Source organism: Oncorhynchus mykiss, chromosome 20, assembly GCF_013265735.2.
Source record: "Oncorhynchus mykiss isolate Arlee chromosome 20, USDA_OmykA_1.1, whole genome shotgun sequence".
NCBI classification, from domain to species: Eukaryota; Metazoa; Chordata; class Actinopteri; order Salmoniformes; family Salmonidae; genus Oncorhynchus; species Oncorhynchus mykiss.
The window spans coordinates 1,394,474-1,409,456 of NC_048584.1; the positions used below are offsets into that span (position 1 = coordinate 1,394,474).

Sequence of the window (14,983 nt, forward strand, 5' to 3'; positions counted from 1 at the left end):
AACAACCCAAAATAACTATTGATTTTCTGGTTCATTAAGAAAGAGCAACTTTGTATTTTTGGTTGTTGAGTCAATTAGACCATTCTATGCCCATTACAAGCTAGTCCTTCTAAAGAAAATTACATTAATTTCAGAATATTAAGGCAAGTTAGCTGGCTAACTCATTGATCCTGCTTTGTAGTATACCGCTCAGCTATAGAATAGACTATGGACACAGCAATCCAAAACACGGATGTAACAGCCTTGACAGATCTACGTTCTTCAGACAGATATATTCTGCTCTCCATAGACCCACAGATTCTCCTGCCATGATGAGCAATGGCTAGGAGCCCAAACCCACATATTTTAACAGGAACGCTTTAAAAGGAATACTCCACAGAGACCTCAAACAAAAAAAAGTCCTAAACTGAAACATATTAGAAATATAGTACATTTTATGATATTAAGATGATAATTTTTTTTTTTATATATATACATATTCAGCATAAAATAGTATACCCAATCCTTAAAAAACTCCCATAGAGTAAATTCTATGCTGGGGGAGGTCACAGACTTTGACAAGATTCAATTACGGCTCAGATCACCCCAATGTTGGGCAGCTATGGTCGTGATTGCAAACATCTGTGGAACAGAGTGGGATGGGGGCATGGGAGTTTGGGCGGGTGGGCACGCTAGCTGGAGCCCCAGCCCAGCAGCTTGCCTTGGCACAGGGATGAAACAGCACATCTCAGATCACACTCCCAGATTATACAGTATGTGGCTCACACAGACCCATACATACACAAAACGCATGTACGCACATGCAAACACCACACACACACACACACACACACACACACACACACACCCCGCTGCCAGCATTCACAGAAGGTTCCCAGGGTTCCAACATTACTCTGCTGATGCTGTGGATATGAATGTCTTAAAATGTTGTTTTTAGTGTTTGAGTGTCTTTTCTTGCTGCCATAAAACCAAATAATGGCTTAATAGAAAAAATAAACACCAACTAAACCTCGACAAACCACTCAAATGAATCAGACACATCCAATCAACAAAGTCAAACAATCCCAAAGGAAAACTACTAAACGACCAAACCTACCACCAATAATAAGGGAAACCTCTACTGCACCCTTACCTGATGCCCCACTCAGACAAACACAAAGGCGCTGTCAGCTTCGCCATACATGTCCCCGACAGTGGCTCAGGCTAACCACCCAAAAGGCACCATTTCATAGAGCTACTGATTTTGGAGCAACATTCCTCACCCGTGTGATTATTTGAAGGCACAGGAGGTATCCCCACCCCACGACCCTCCCTCAACCCAGCCCAATTAATTTGGCCGTCACGCTGTAAGTAAATGAAGTGTCGGGTCCCAGCGAGCCCCGGGCGACAGCAGAGGTGAAAGCGGGAACATGGCAACATGCATGTGACAACAACACAGGCACCAAGAGAAAGCCAAAGGTGTCTGTCTGACACATGGACACTCACGGACAAACCAGTGCCCTCTAGGGCCCAACATCAGAACTGACACCTATGGGTCTCCCTCCAAAAGTGGAAATATGTAGACCTACACACACATACATCTCAGGCCTAGAAGTGACTATAAGTTATTACATTCTAACGCGCTATGTTTTTAAAATTCCATGTGACCTTGCAACCTGAACCGATGTGTTTGTGTGAGAAAATAAAGTAATCATGATCTGGTGTCTCAATGTCTTGTGATGAATATGTGGTGGAGCGGAAGAGGAGAGGTGACCAGGAGAGAGAGAGAAAGAGAGAAGGAAGGAAGGAGAAACGAGTTGCCGGTTTTGGCGTTTGGGGCTCCTTCAGAGTTTCCAGAGTACAACACAGATATGTTTGCTTAGCACTTATAGCTCTGTCCCAGGGGATGTGTCTGTGCTGGGTCTGGGTCTGACATAAGTAGAGCCCAACCAGACACATACACCCTCCTGGACCGCCCTGCTCTCTCCTGCAGCCCATCTGTCAAATCCCCCTAATTCCAGCTAATAGTTTACAAAAAAACAGAGGCCCACCAAAAATACTGAGCCCCCTTTGAAGACAGAAAAAATCACTACAAAGTCTTTCTCCTCCAAACCCCCCCCCCCCCCCTCTCTCTCTATAGAACACCTATTTCCAAGTCAAGCTTGCCTCAATATTGCTCTAGTGTATACTGAGTAAACAAAACATGAAGATCACCTGCTCTTTCCATGACATAGACTGGCCACGTGAATTCAGGTGAAAGTTATGATCCCTTATTGATGTCACTTGGAGACAGGTTAAAGAAGGATTTTTTAAGCCTTGTGACAATTGAGACATGGATTGTAATATTGTGATAAATGTAACCCTTTTGTTGGATAACAAGAAATACAATGATATACAGTTGAAGTCGGAAGTTTACATACACTTAGGCTGGAGTCATTAAAACTGTTTTTCAACCACTCCACACATTTCTTGTAACAAACTATAGTTTTGGCAAGTCGGTTACGACATCTACTTTGTGCATGACACAAGTCATTTTTCCAACAATTGTATACAGACAGATTATTTCACTTATAATTTACTGTATCACAATTCCAGTGGGTCAGAAGTTTACATAGACTAAGTTGACTGTGCCTTTAAACAGCTTGGAAAATTTCAGGAAATTATGTCATGGCTTTAGAAGCTTCTGATAGGCTAAGTGACATCATTTGAGTCAATTGGAGGTGTACCTGTGGATGTATTTCAAGGCCTACCTTCAAACTCAGTGCCTCTTTGCTTGACATCATGGGGAAATCAAAAGAAATCAGCCAAGACCTCAGAAAAAAATTGTAGACCTCCACAAGTCTGGTTCATCCGTGGTTCATCCGCAATTTCCAAACGCCTGAAGGTACCACGTTCATCTGTACAAACAATAGTATGCAAGTATAAACACCATGGGACCACGCAGCCGTCATACCGCTCAGGAAGGAGACGTTCAGGAAGGAGACATTCAGGAAGGAGACATTCTGTCTCCTAGAAATGAACGTACTTTGGTGCAAAAAGTGCAAAACAATCCCAGAACAGCAGCAAAGGACCGTGTGAAGATGCTGGGGGAAACAGGTACACAAGTGTCCATATCCACAGTAAAACAAGTCCTATCGACATAACCTTAAAGGCCACTCAGCAAGGAAGAAGCCACTGCTCTAAAACCGACATAAAAAAAGCCAGACTTCTGTTTAAAATAGAACTGTTTGACAGTAATGAGCAGTGTTATGTTTGGAGGCAAAAGGGGGAGGCTTGCAAGCCGAAGAATACCATCCCAACCGTGAAGCACAGGGGTGGCAGCATCATGTTGTGGGGGTGCTTTGCTGCAGGAGGGACTGGTGCACTTCACAAAATAGATGGCATCATGAGGGAGGAAAAGTATGTGGATATATCGAAGCAACATCTCAAGACATCAGTCAGGAAGTTTGGTCGCAAATGGGTCTTCCAAATGGACAATGACCCCAAACATACTTCCAAAGTTGTGGCAAAATGGCTTAAGGACAACGATGTCAAGGTATTGGAGTCACCATCACAAAGCCCTGACCTCAATCCTATAGAACATTTGTGAGCAGAAATGAAAATGCGTGTGCGAGCAAGGTCTACAAACCTGACACCAAAATCCACCCAACTTATTGTGGGAAACTTGTGGAAGGCTACCCGTAACGTTTGACCCAAGTTTTACAATTTAAAGGCAATCCTACCAAATACTAATTGAGTGTATGTAAACTCCTGACCCACTGGGATTGTGATGAACGAAATAAAAGCTGAAATAAATCATTCTCTCTACTATTATTCTGACATTTCACATTATTAAAATAAAGTGGTGATCCTAACTGACCTAAGACGGATTTTTTTACTAGGATGTCAAGAATTGTGAAAAAACTGAGTTGAAATGTATTTGGCTAAGGTGTATGTAAACTCCTGACTTCAACTGTATATATCTTTTTGGGGGGATAGTTACTTTACATTAGCGGCAGTGCTCTAGACACATTTTTATGACCTGCTTTCAGACAAATGCTAGGCATATTTTAGAAGTAATGTGCTCCATGCTTGGTTCGTGTGCTTCATCCTCTGAGTGTCTGGTCCATGTCCTGTCTGTTTCCATTAGATCTGGTGGGGTCTGACCTGTACTGTTATTCCCAGTGTGGACATCTGGTTTACAGAGGGTCGAGCCTAGCACAACCCAGGCATGGAGTGTAGACTATCGTCTACACCAGTGGTCACCAACCTTTTCTGAGTCCAGATCACTTTCGAGATCGAAATGCAAGCCGGGGTCTACTGCTCAGATCCTTTTTGCAACATTAACAAATTAAACATAGTTCTGTAGCAATGAGGTTTGTGAAGTAGACTATAGGCTCACTTTATATTGGCTATGCTTGAATTGCCTTGTTGTTCTTCTCAAACCATTTTGAAATGATATGAAATACATTTAGGTATAGTCACGCTGGTAGTAAATAATTTGTTGTATGACTTGTGAGGCACAGCTGAGTGAGCATAATACTGTTTTGTTCTTACTGGACTGATGGCCTACATCCGATGATCAGTCTGAGGGGAAGGAGGGAGCTGCCTGTCACCTGACTCACCGTCCCTCCGCTCTCCCTCCTTCCGCTGAGAGAAAGGACACGGTCTTCCAACAGGATATTCAAGTCACACTGCATTATTTCTGCCGCATGCACCAATTCATGTAGTTACTCCTATGACCAGAGGAAGTTAAATATTCCTCGATATTAAAAAAGACACAAGCTGCTAATAATAACAACAACACAAGCTTATTGGAACACTTTGCTGCAGTCATTCATTGCAGCTGCAGTGTTGGTGGTAGCGTGAGTGGAAGTAGGAAGAACGCACATTTTTTGATACTTTATAAAAATGTTGCACAAAGTGTTGACAGTAAGAACTTAAGCATGAACTCACTCATATAAACAGCAGCTCGTTGCTGTATTCGTTGAGTCTCTCTAGTCAGGGTTTTAAAAGTTTTGAAATCTCACAGTATCAACTTTCCTGTCCGTTCGAGGCCTCTTTTTTACAGCCTATGGCTCGAGGGAACTGGTCAGACACAGTGATGTGAGCTATCTGATTGGCCAGCGGTAGGCCTATAGGTGAACTTGATTTGCTTTCTGGGCCTGCTGGGTAGGCGGAGTTCTACCTTCAGACACATGAAATGGTTCAAAATGGGAACGCTTTGCCTTCCCGGTACTAGGGCTGCTGAATCAAGTGCACCTACTGCAACACAAAACGAATACAAAAAAATAGGAGCGCAAGGCTTTATCGTTGTTTTTTTTTTACAGAAATGTTTGCTGATCGACTGGGAATGCCTTGGTTACGATCGACCGGTTGGTGACCACCGGTCAACACTAATGAGAAGGAATAGCAAGAGGGAAGAGCAAAAGGACTGGCTGGCGAAAGAGCTAACCTGGGCAGGGAAGGGCAGGGTAGGGCAGGGTAGGGCAGGGCAGGGCAGGGCAGGGCAGGGCAGGGCAGGGCAGGGCAGGGTAGGGCAGGGTAGGGGTGAGCAGAGCTATCACAGGTAGAGAGCCAGGACTGGAGGGATACAATGTCATAAAATAAATAGTTACGGTCAGGGATTCAACAGTCAAAGTCAGTTTTTTTTGTCAAAGTTAATATCAAACAGTCACCTTCATTAAGAGTTGTTGCATCACACTGTCATACCATGACCTGCCAGTCAGGCAGGCTCTCATACCACCATATCATCTTGGTAATACATCTTTGTAACTCTGTACTACCAGCATGCCATAGCATCATCACTGTCACACCAATGCCCACTCACCATCCCTATCACTGTAAGTCAACTAACACTTGGCTCACACCACAGAACAAATTCTTGATTCAGGTCAGAACCAGAAGGTGGATTAAAAGTATATTTTAATAACCTTAAAGAAGTTTTAAACGCTATGGGGCACGATGTATGTGTCCCAAAAACGAAAGGCGCACTTTCTCTTCAGCAAAATAGTAGTGCTGGTTTCCAATGGTATCAATGGCCCCAAAAAGTTTTTGTTTGAATATAATAAAACACATTTACTTCATGGTAGACAGTAAGGGTGGGGGGGGGGGGCCCAAACACATCCCTAGCCCCGCGGCCCAGAGGAGGGCTCCGGTGATTCCTGGGGGACCCCATCTTCCTAAAAATTTGGCAATCTCACACCTTCTTCCAGATTAAACAAACACACACACCTTGGCCAGCACCACAGACGGCTGCTGCTACCCAGACGGTGGTGTCCCACAGGGGTTGTTGCTCGTCCCACTGCTTTCTGCAGCGCCATGAAGAAAATAAGAAAATAAAAAACAAGGGACTAAGAATGAGCTTTAGTGTGCCGTGGGGACCTTTTTAACACTGGGGTGGAGACATTCTAGAATTAACCCTAAAGGGCCTTTTGGAACAATGGAATTAGGGACATGTTGGAATGAAATGTGGGTTTGGTGTCCCCACTGTTCTGTGATCAGGTATAGCATGCAAGTGTTTGCTGGAGCACACAGGAATTCAGTCTGAGAGTAATGGACAAAGGTGACATATCAACCCAGGCATAACGTTTCCTAAAGAGGGGTGGTGGGGGTGGGGAGAGGAGAACAGTGAGGGAGTTAGTGTTATGGGATAGAGTCGCGTGTGGTGGTAGAGGGTTGAGAGTAAGTAAGAGTGTAGTAAAAAGAGCTGTACAACAGGGAGCAGAGAGGGCGAGACAGTGACAGTGAGGAAGAGGGGTGCAGATGTGGGGGAAGTTAGAGGGAATGGGGGGTGCTGGGCTGGGGGGTGTTCCCTATGAGACACAACAGAGAGCTTTGGGTATGAAGTGGGTGTGAGAGGACAGGGTTGAGGGTCTGGGGGGGGCGGGATGTCAGGGGACAGAGTAGGGTGGAAATAGAAAAATACATGTTTCTTGGCCCAGCACTGCAATGGCCCGACTCTGTTCTGTCACTCTCTCTCCCCTTAATAAGCAGATCTGGCACTGCTCAATATGATTTCAGGCCAGCAGCGCTATCACCACTGGCATACTGTAACAGAATTACTTGTAGAATGCTCGTGAAATACTCTACTTGACCAAAAGTATGTGGACATCTGCCAGTCGAACATCTTATTCCAAAATCATAGGAATTCATTGCTGCTATAACAGCCTCCACTCTTCTGGGAAGGCTTTCCACTAGATGTTGGAATATTGCTGCAGGGACTTGCTTCAATTCAGCCACAAGAGCATTAGTGAGGTCACTGATGTTGAGCGAATAGACCTGGCTCACAGTCGGCGTTCCAATTCATCCCAAAAGTGTTCGATGGGGTTGAGGTCATGGCTCTTTGCAGGCCAGTCAAGTTATTCCACACCGATCTCAACAAACCATTTCTGTATGGACCTCGCTTTGCACGGGGGCATTCTCATGCTGAAACAGGAAAGGGCTTTCCCCAAACTGTTGCCACAAAGTTGGAAGCACAGAATCGTCTAGAATGTCATTGTATTGGTTCGATCCCAGGCTGTGTAACATTCGGCCGTGACCGGGAGACTCATGAGGCAGACCATTATTCCTCCTCCACCAAACTTTATAGTTGGCACTATGGATTTAGGCAGGTAAAGTTCTCCTGGCATCTGCCAAACCCAGATTCATCCGTCAGACTGCCAGATGGTGAAGCGTGATTCATCACTCCAGAGAATGCGTTTCCACTGCTCCATGGTCCAATGGCGGCAAGCTTTACACCACTCTAGCCGACGCTTGGCATTGCACATGGTGAACTTAGGCTTTTGTGCAGCTGCTCGGCCATGGAATCCCCTTTCATGAAGCTCCCGATGTACAGTTATTGTGCGGACGTTGCTTCCAGAGGCAGTTTGGAAGTCGGTAGTGAGTGTCGCAACCGAAGACAGATCATTTTTACGCTCTACGTGCTTTAGCACTAGGCGGTCCTGTTCTGTGACCAACCACTTCAAGGCTGAGCCGTCGTTGCTCCTAGATGTTTCCACTTCACAATAGCAGCACTTACAGTTGACCAGGACAGCTCTAACAGGGCAGATATTTGACGAACTGACTTGTTGGAAAGGTGGCATCCTATGACGGTGCCACGTTGAAAGTCACTGACCTTTTCAGTAAGGCCATTCTCCTGCCAATATTTGTCTATGGAGATTGCATGGCTGTGTGCTAAATGTTATACACCTGTCAGCAATGGGTGTGGCTGAAATTGCAGAATCCACTCATTTGAAACAGTGTCCACATACTTTTGTATGATGTAATGTCCCTTTGAAGAGAAATGCTGATAATTTTTTTGACATATCAAAAATCCACATTCACTTGATCAAATGACACAGTAATCCCATAGAATGTAATCTGTTAACATGAACAAGGTCACAAAAAATGACTACAATTTGACTTGGTAAGCTTTTAGAGTGTCTAGATGGTGTTTTTTTTTTATACGTCTTGAGGTAAGGGCAATCACTGCCAAATTACATTCTTGGAGCTGTTGTCATTCACTGTTAAGACATTCATTATTCATAGGGGAGTGCAGAAAACATCATGTTGGGTTGAGTGTGGAGGAGACTTATAGAGAAACAGAAATCACAAATATTGCTGCTGCAGTAAGAAAGAGGATGACGCCAAAGAGGATGAAGAGCGCCAAAGAGGATGGTGCCAAAGAGGATGGCGCCAAAGAGGATGGCGCCAAAGAGGATGGTGCCAAAGAGGATGGCGCCAAAGAGGATGGTTGCCATTTCATGGGCTCTTAACCAACCGTGCTATTATGTTTTTTATTTTTTATTTGTTGAAACTTATTTTGTGCATGATGTGGCTGCTACCGTCTCTTATGGCAGAAAAGAGCTTCTGGACATCAGAACAGCGATTACTCAACTTGAACTGGACGAAGAATTTCTCTTTAACGAGTCGGACGAGAGGGATTTACTCCAGACACCCGGTCGCGGAAAGAGATTGGGGTGTCTTGTGAGGATCCGCCGACGAGTGGCTAATCTAAGCCATCCGTACTACTGGCCAACATAGAATCGCTGGAAAATAAATTGGATGAGCTAAAAGCACATATATCCAACGAAAGAGACATTAAAAACTGTAATATCTTATGTTTAACCAAGTCGTGGCTGAACAACGACATGATTAACAAACAGCTGGTGTCGGCAGGATAGAACAGCAGCCTCTGGTAAGACAAGGGGTAGGGGTCTACGTATGTATATTTGTAAACAACAGCTGGTGCACGATATCTAAGGAAGTCTCGAGGTTTTGCTCGAGTATCTCATGATAAGCTGTAGACCACACTATCTACCTAGAGAGTTTTCAGCTGTATTTTTCGTAGATATCTACATACCACCACAGACCGATGCTGGCACTAAGACCGCACTCAATGAGCTGTATACCGCCATAAGCAAACAGGAAAATGCTCATCCAGAGGCGGTGCTCCTAGTGGCCGGGGACTTTAATGAAGGGAAACTTAAATCTGTTTTACCTCATTTCTATCAACATGTCAAATGTGCAACCAGAGGGAAACACATTCAAGACCTCCTTTACTCCACATACAGAGATGCATACAAAGCTCTCCCCTGACCTCCATTTGGCAAATCTGACCACAATTCTATCCGCCTGATTCCGACAAGCAAAAATTAAAGGGGGAAGCACCAGTGACTCGTCAATAAAAAAGTGGTAAGATGAAGCAGATGCTAAGCTACTGTTTTGCTAGAACAGATTGAAATATGTCCCAGGATTCATCCGATGGCATTGAGGAGTAGACCACATCAGTCAGTCACTGGCATCATCAATAAGTGCATTGATGAAGTCATCCCCACAGTGACTGTACGTACATATCCAACCAGAAGCCATGGATTACAGGCAACATCTGCACTGAGCTGAAGAGTAGACCTGCTGCTATCAAGGAGCGGGACTCTAACCCGGAAGCTTATAAGAAATCCCTCAATGCCCTCTGACGAACCATCAAACAGGCAAAGCATCAATACAGGACTAAGATTGAATCATATTACACCAGTTCCGACGCTCGTTGAATGTGGCAGGGACTGCAAACTATTACAGACTACAAAGGGAAACACAGCCGATTGCTGCCCAGTGACACGAGCCTACCAGACGAGCTAAATTACTTCTATGCTCGCTTCAAGGCAAGTAACACTGAAACATGCATGATAGCACCAGCTGTTCCGGTGAAATAATTTTGCACGCCCAATTTTTCAGTTTTTGATTTGTTAAAAAAGTTTGAAATATCCAATAAATGTCGTTCCACTTCATGATTGTGTCCCACTTGTTGTTGATTCTTCACAAAAAAATACAGTTTTATATCTTTATGTTTGAAGCCTGAAATGTGGCAAAAGGTCGCAAAGTTCAAGGGGGCCGAATGCTTTCGCAAGGCACTGTATGTGAAAAACACCTTGAGGATTGATTCTAAACAATGTTTGCCATGTTTCTGTCGATATTATGGAGCTAATTTGGAAAAAAGTTTGGCGTTGTAAGTGACTGCTTTTTCCGGACTTTTTCTTAGCCAAACGTGATGAACAAAACGGAGCTATTTCGTCTACACAAATAATATTTTTGGAAAAAATTAACATTTGCTATCTAACTAAGAGTCTCATCATTGAAAACATCCGAAGTTCTTCAAAGGTAAATTATTTTATTTGAATGCTTTTCTTGTTTTTGTGAAAATGTTGCCTGCTGAATGCTAGGCTTAATGCTATGCTAGGCTATCAATACTCATACACAAATGCTTGTGTAGCTTTGGTTGAAAAGCATATTTTGAAAATCTGAGATGACAGTGTTGTTAACAAAAGGCTAAGCTTGTGTTTGAATATATTTATTTCATTTCATTTGCGATTTTCATGAATAGGAAACATTGCGTTATGGTAATGAGCTTGAGGCTATGATTACGCTCCCGGATACGGGATTGCTCGACGCTAGAGGTTAATGTTGTAAATGACTATTGATAGCTGGTAATGGCTGATTTGTTATGGAATATCTACTGTACAAAGGCCTACAGAAATCCCTTTATCAACAACCATCACTCCTGGGTTCCAATGGCACGTTGTGTTAGCTAATCAACGTTTATCATTTTAAAAGGCTAATTGATCATTAGAAAATAATTTTGCAATCATGTTAGCACAGCTGAACACTGTTGTGCTGATTAAAGAATCAATAAAACTGGCCTTTAGACTAGTTGAGTATCTGGAGAATCAGCGTTTGTGGATTCGACTACAGACTCAAAATGGTCAGAAATAAAGAACTTTCTTCTGAAACTCATCAGTCTATTCTTGTTCTGAGAAATGAAGGCTATTCCATGCAAGAAATGATCAAGAAACTGAAGATCTCCTACTACTCTGTGTAGTACTCCCTTCACAGAACAGCGCAAACTGTCTCTAACCAGAAATAGAATAGAAAGAGTAGTGGGAGGCCCCGGTGCACAACTGACAAGCACATTAGAGTGTCTAGTTTGAGAAACAGATGCCTCACACGTCCTCAACTGGAAGCTTCAATAAATAGTACCCGCAAAACACCAGTCTCAGAGTCAACAGTGAAGAGGTGACTCCGGGATTACTATCCTTCTAGGCAGAGTTGCAAAGAAAAAGCCATATCTCATACTGGCCAATAAAAATAAAAGATTAAGATGGGCAACAGACCACAGACACTGGACAGAGGAAGAAAAACTGAAAAGATGCTGGAGGAGTGCTTGACGCCACCTGTCTACCGTGGTGGAGGCAATGTGATGGTCTGGGGATGCTTTTGTGGTGGTAAAGTGGGAGATTTGTACAGGGTAAAAGGGATCTTGAAGAAGGAAGGCTATCACTCCATTTTGCAACGCCATGCCATATCGTGTGAACCCCCCCACATTGACATTGACTCGGTACCCCCTATATATAGCCTCGCTACTTTTATTTTACTGCTGCTCTTTAATTATTTAATTTCTTATTTTTGTAGGTATTTTTCTTAAAACGTCATTGTTGGATAAGGGCTTGTAAGTAAGCATTTCACTGTGACAAATACAATTTTATTTAATGTTTTATTTGATTTGAGTTTCAGTGCACTGTAAAGTCTGTTGAGCAATGTAGGGTTGGGGATGGGTTGCATTTGGCATTATGTAACTCCACAAGAATATTTCACCGTCATCTTCACTTGTGTAAGCAGCAAGTCATCTGGTGTATTCAGGCAGCACACACATCTAGCCTTAATGTAGTCAAATCTCATTTTAACTCTCTCTTCCTCCATCTGTAATGCTGAGAACATTACAGCAACTTCAGAGAGAACACAGATTGAGAATGAATCAAATGAACTTTTTAATTAAGATAGCATTAGGGAAAGATTTGTTGAAAATGGGAGAAAATGTCCTACAGAAAATTACTAATCCATCTGTTGCGCTCAAATGTTTTGTCCATAAATAAATAGAAAATATTGTTATGCTACTTGTCAAAAAGAGACCCAGAATGGTGAAGAGAGGGAGAGAGCAAGACAGGATGAGAGAGGGAGAGAGCAAGACAGGATGAGAGAGAGAGAGAGAGAGACCTAGAATGGTGAAGAGAGGGAGAGAGCAAGACAGGATGAGAGAGGGAGAGAGCAAGACAGGATGAGAGAGAGAGAGAGAGAGAGAGAGAGAGAGAGAGACCCAGAATGGTGAAGACAGGGAGAGAGACCCAGAATGGTGAAGAGAGGGAGAGAGACCCAGAATGGTGAAGAGAGGGAGAGAGCGAGAAATAGGTCTGGATATACACAGTGCACAAAACATTAGGAACACCTTGCTAATGAGTTGCACCCTTTTTTGCCCTCAGAACAGCCTCAATTCGTCTACAAGGTGTCGAAAGCGTTCCACAGGGATGCTGGCCCATGTTGACGCCAATGCTTCCCACAGTTGAGTCAAGATGGCTAGATATCCTTTGGGTGGTGGACCATTCTTGATGCGTATGGGAACGTTGAAAACCCAGCTGTTCTTCACACACTCTGACCGGTGTGCCTGGCTCCTACTACCATACCCCATTCAAAGGTACTTACATTTTGTGTCTTGCCTATTTAAACTCTGAATGGCACACATACACAATGCATGTCTCAATTGTCTCAAGGTCTAAACATACTTCTTACCCTGTCTCCTCCCCTTCACCTACACTGATTGAAGTGGATTTAACAGTTGACATCAATAAGGGATCATAACTTTCAACTGGTCAGTCTACGTCATGGAAAGTGCAGTTGTTCCTAATGTTTTGGACACTCAGTGTAGAACGATAAGGAAGAGAGTAGACCCCACTCTCAGTCGCATTAAATTTGCACGATCCTTCCAACATGATGACAATTGAAATGATGAGTATTCGCACAGACCAGACAATTGAATGATGTTTCTATAATAATTTGTACAAAGTTGATGTTGACACAGTGCATTTGCAGTATTCAGATCTCTTTTCCACATTTTGGTACATTACAACCTTATTCTAAAATGGATTCAGATGTATATTTTCCTTATCAATCTACACACAATATCCCATAATGACAAAGCAACAACAGATATATAGGCATTTTTTAAATGTATAAAAAATATAAAAAAATTAACTGAAATATAACATTAACATAAGTATTCAGACCGTTTACTCAATACTTTGTGGAAGCACCTTTGGCAGCGATTACAGCCTCAAGTCTTTTTGGGTATGACGCTGCAAGCTTGGCACACCTGTATTTGGGGAGCTTCACCCATTCTTCTCTGCAGATCCTCTCAAGCTCTGTCAGGTTGGATGGGGAGCGTTGCTTCACAGCTATTTTCAGGTTTCTCCAGAGATGTTCGATCGGGTTCAAGTCCGGGATCTGGCTGTGCCACTCAAGGACATTCAGAGACTTGTTGCGAAGCCACTCCTGCATTGTCTTGGCTGTGAGTTTAGGACCGTTGTCCTGTTGGAAGGTGAACCTTCACCCCAGTCTGAGATTATGAGGACTCTGGTACAAATTTTCATCGGGACCTCTCTGTACTTTGCTCCATTCATCTTTCCCTCCATCCTGACTAGTCTCCCATTCCCTGCCGCTGAAAAACATCCCCACAGGAGGATGCTGCCACCACCATGCTTCACTGTAGGGATTGTGCCAGGTTTCCTCCAGCCGTGACGGTTGGCATTCAGGCTCCCATGTTCAATCTTGGTTTCACCAGACCAGAGAATCTTGTTTCTCATGGTCTGAGAGTCTTTAGGTGCATTTTGGCAAACTCCAAGCGGGCTGTCATGTGCCTTTTACTGAGGAGTGGCTTCCATCTGGCCACTCTACCATAAATGCCTGATTGGTGGAGTTCTGCAGAGATGGTTGTCCTTCTGGAAGGTTATCCCATCTCCGCAGAGGAACTCTATAGCTCTGTCAGAGTGACCATTGGGTTTTTGCTCACTTCTCTGGCCAAGCCCCTTCTCCCCCTATTGCTCAGTTTGCTGTGCGGCCAGTAGGGAGAGTCTTGGTGGTTCCAAACTTCTCCCATTTAAGAATGATGGAGGCCACTTTGTTCTTGGTGACCTTCAATGATGCAGAAATGTTTTGGTACCCTTCCCCAGATCTGTGCCTTGAGACAATCCTGTCTCGGAGCTCTACTGACAATTATTTCTATCTCATGGCTTGGTTTTTGCTCTGACATGCACTGTCAACTGTGGTACCTTATATAGACAGGTGTGTGCCTTCCCAAATCATGTCCAATCAATTGAATTTACTACAGGTGGACTCCAATTAAGTTGTAGAAACATGTCAAGGATGATCAATGGAAACAGACTGCACCTGAGTTCAATTTCAAGTCTAATAGCAAAGGGTCTGAATACTTATGTAAATAAGTTTGTCATTTGCAAAAATGTCTAAAAACTTGTTTTCGCATCATCATTATGGGGTATTGTGTGTAGATTGCGGGGGAAAAGGTTTTATTTAATACATTTTAAAAGAAGGCTGTAACGTAACAAAATGTGGAAAAAGTCAAGGGGTCTGAATACTTTCCGAAGGCACTGTATAAGCATGCTGATGTCATTGGCTTTGAGATACCGAGTCAGATCTGCCCATG

General features: G+C 43.5%; 1 protein-coding gene across 2 annotated transcripts in view; it reads right to left on the bottom strand.

Annotated features, from left to right (window-relative positions):
• Positions 1 to 14,983, bottom strand: part of LOC110498800 (netrin-3) — a 97,204-nt gene that overhangs the window by 42,931 nt on the left and 39,290 nt on the right. The window lies entirely within an intron of this gene.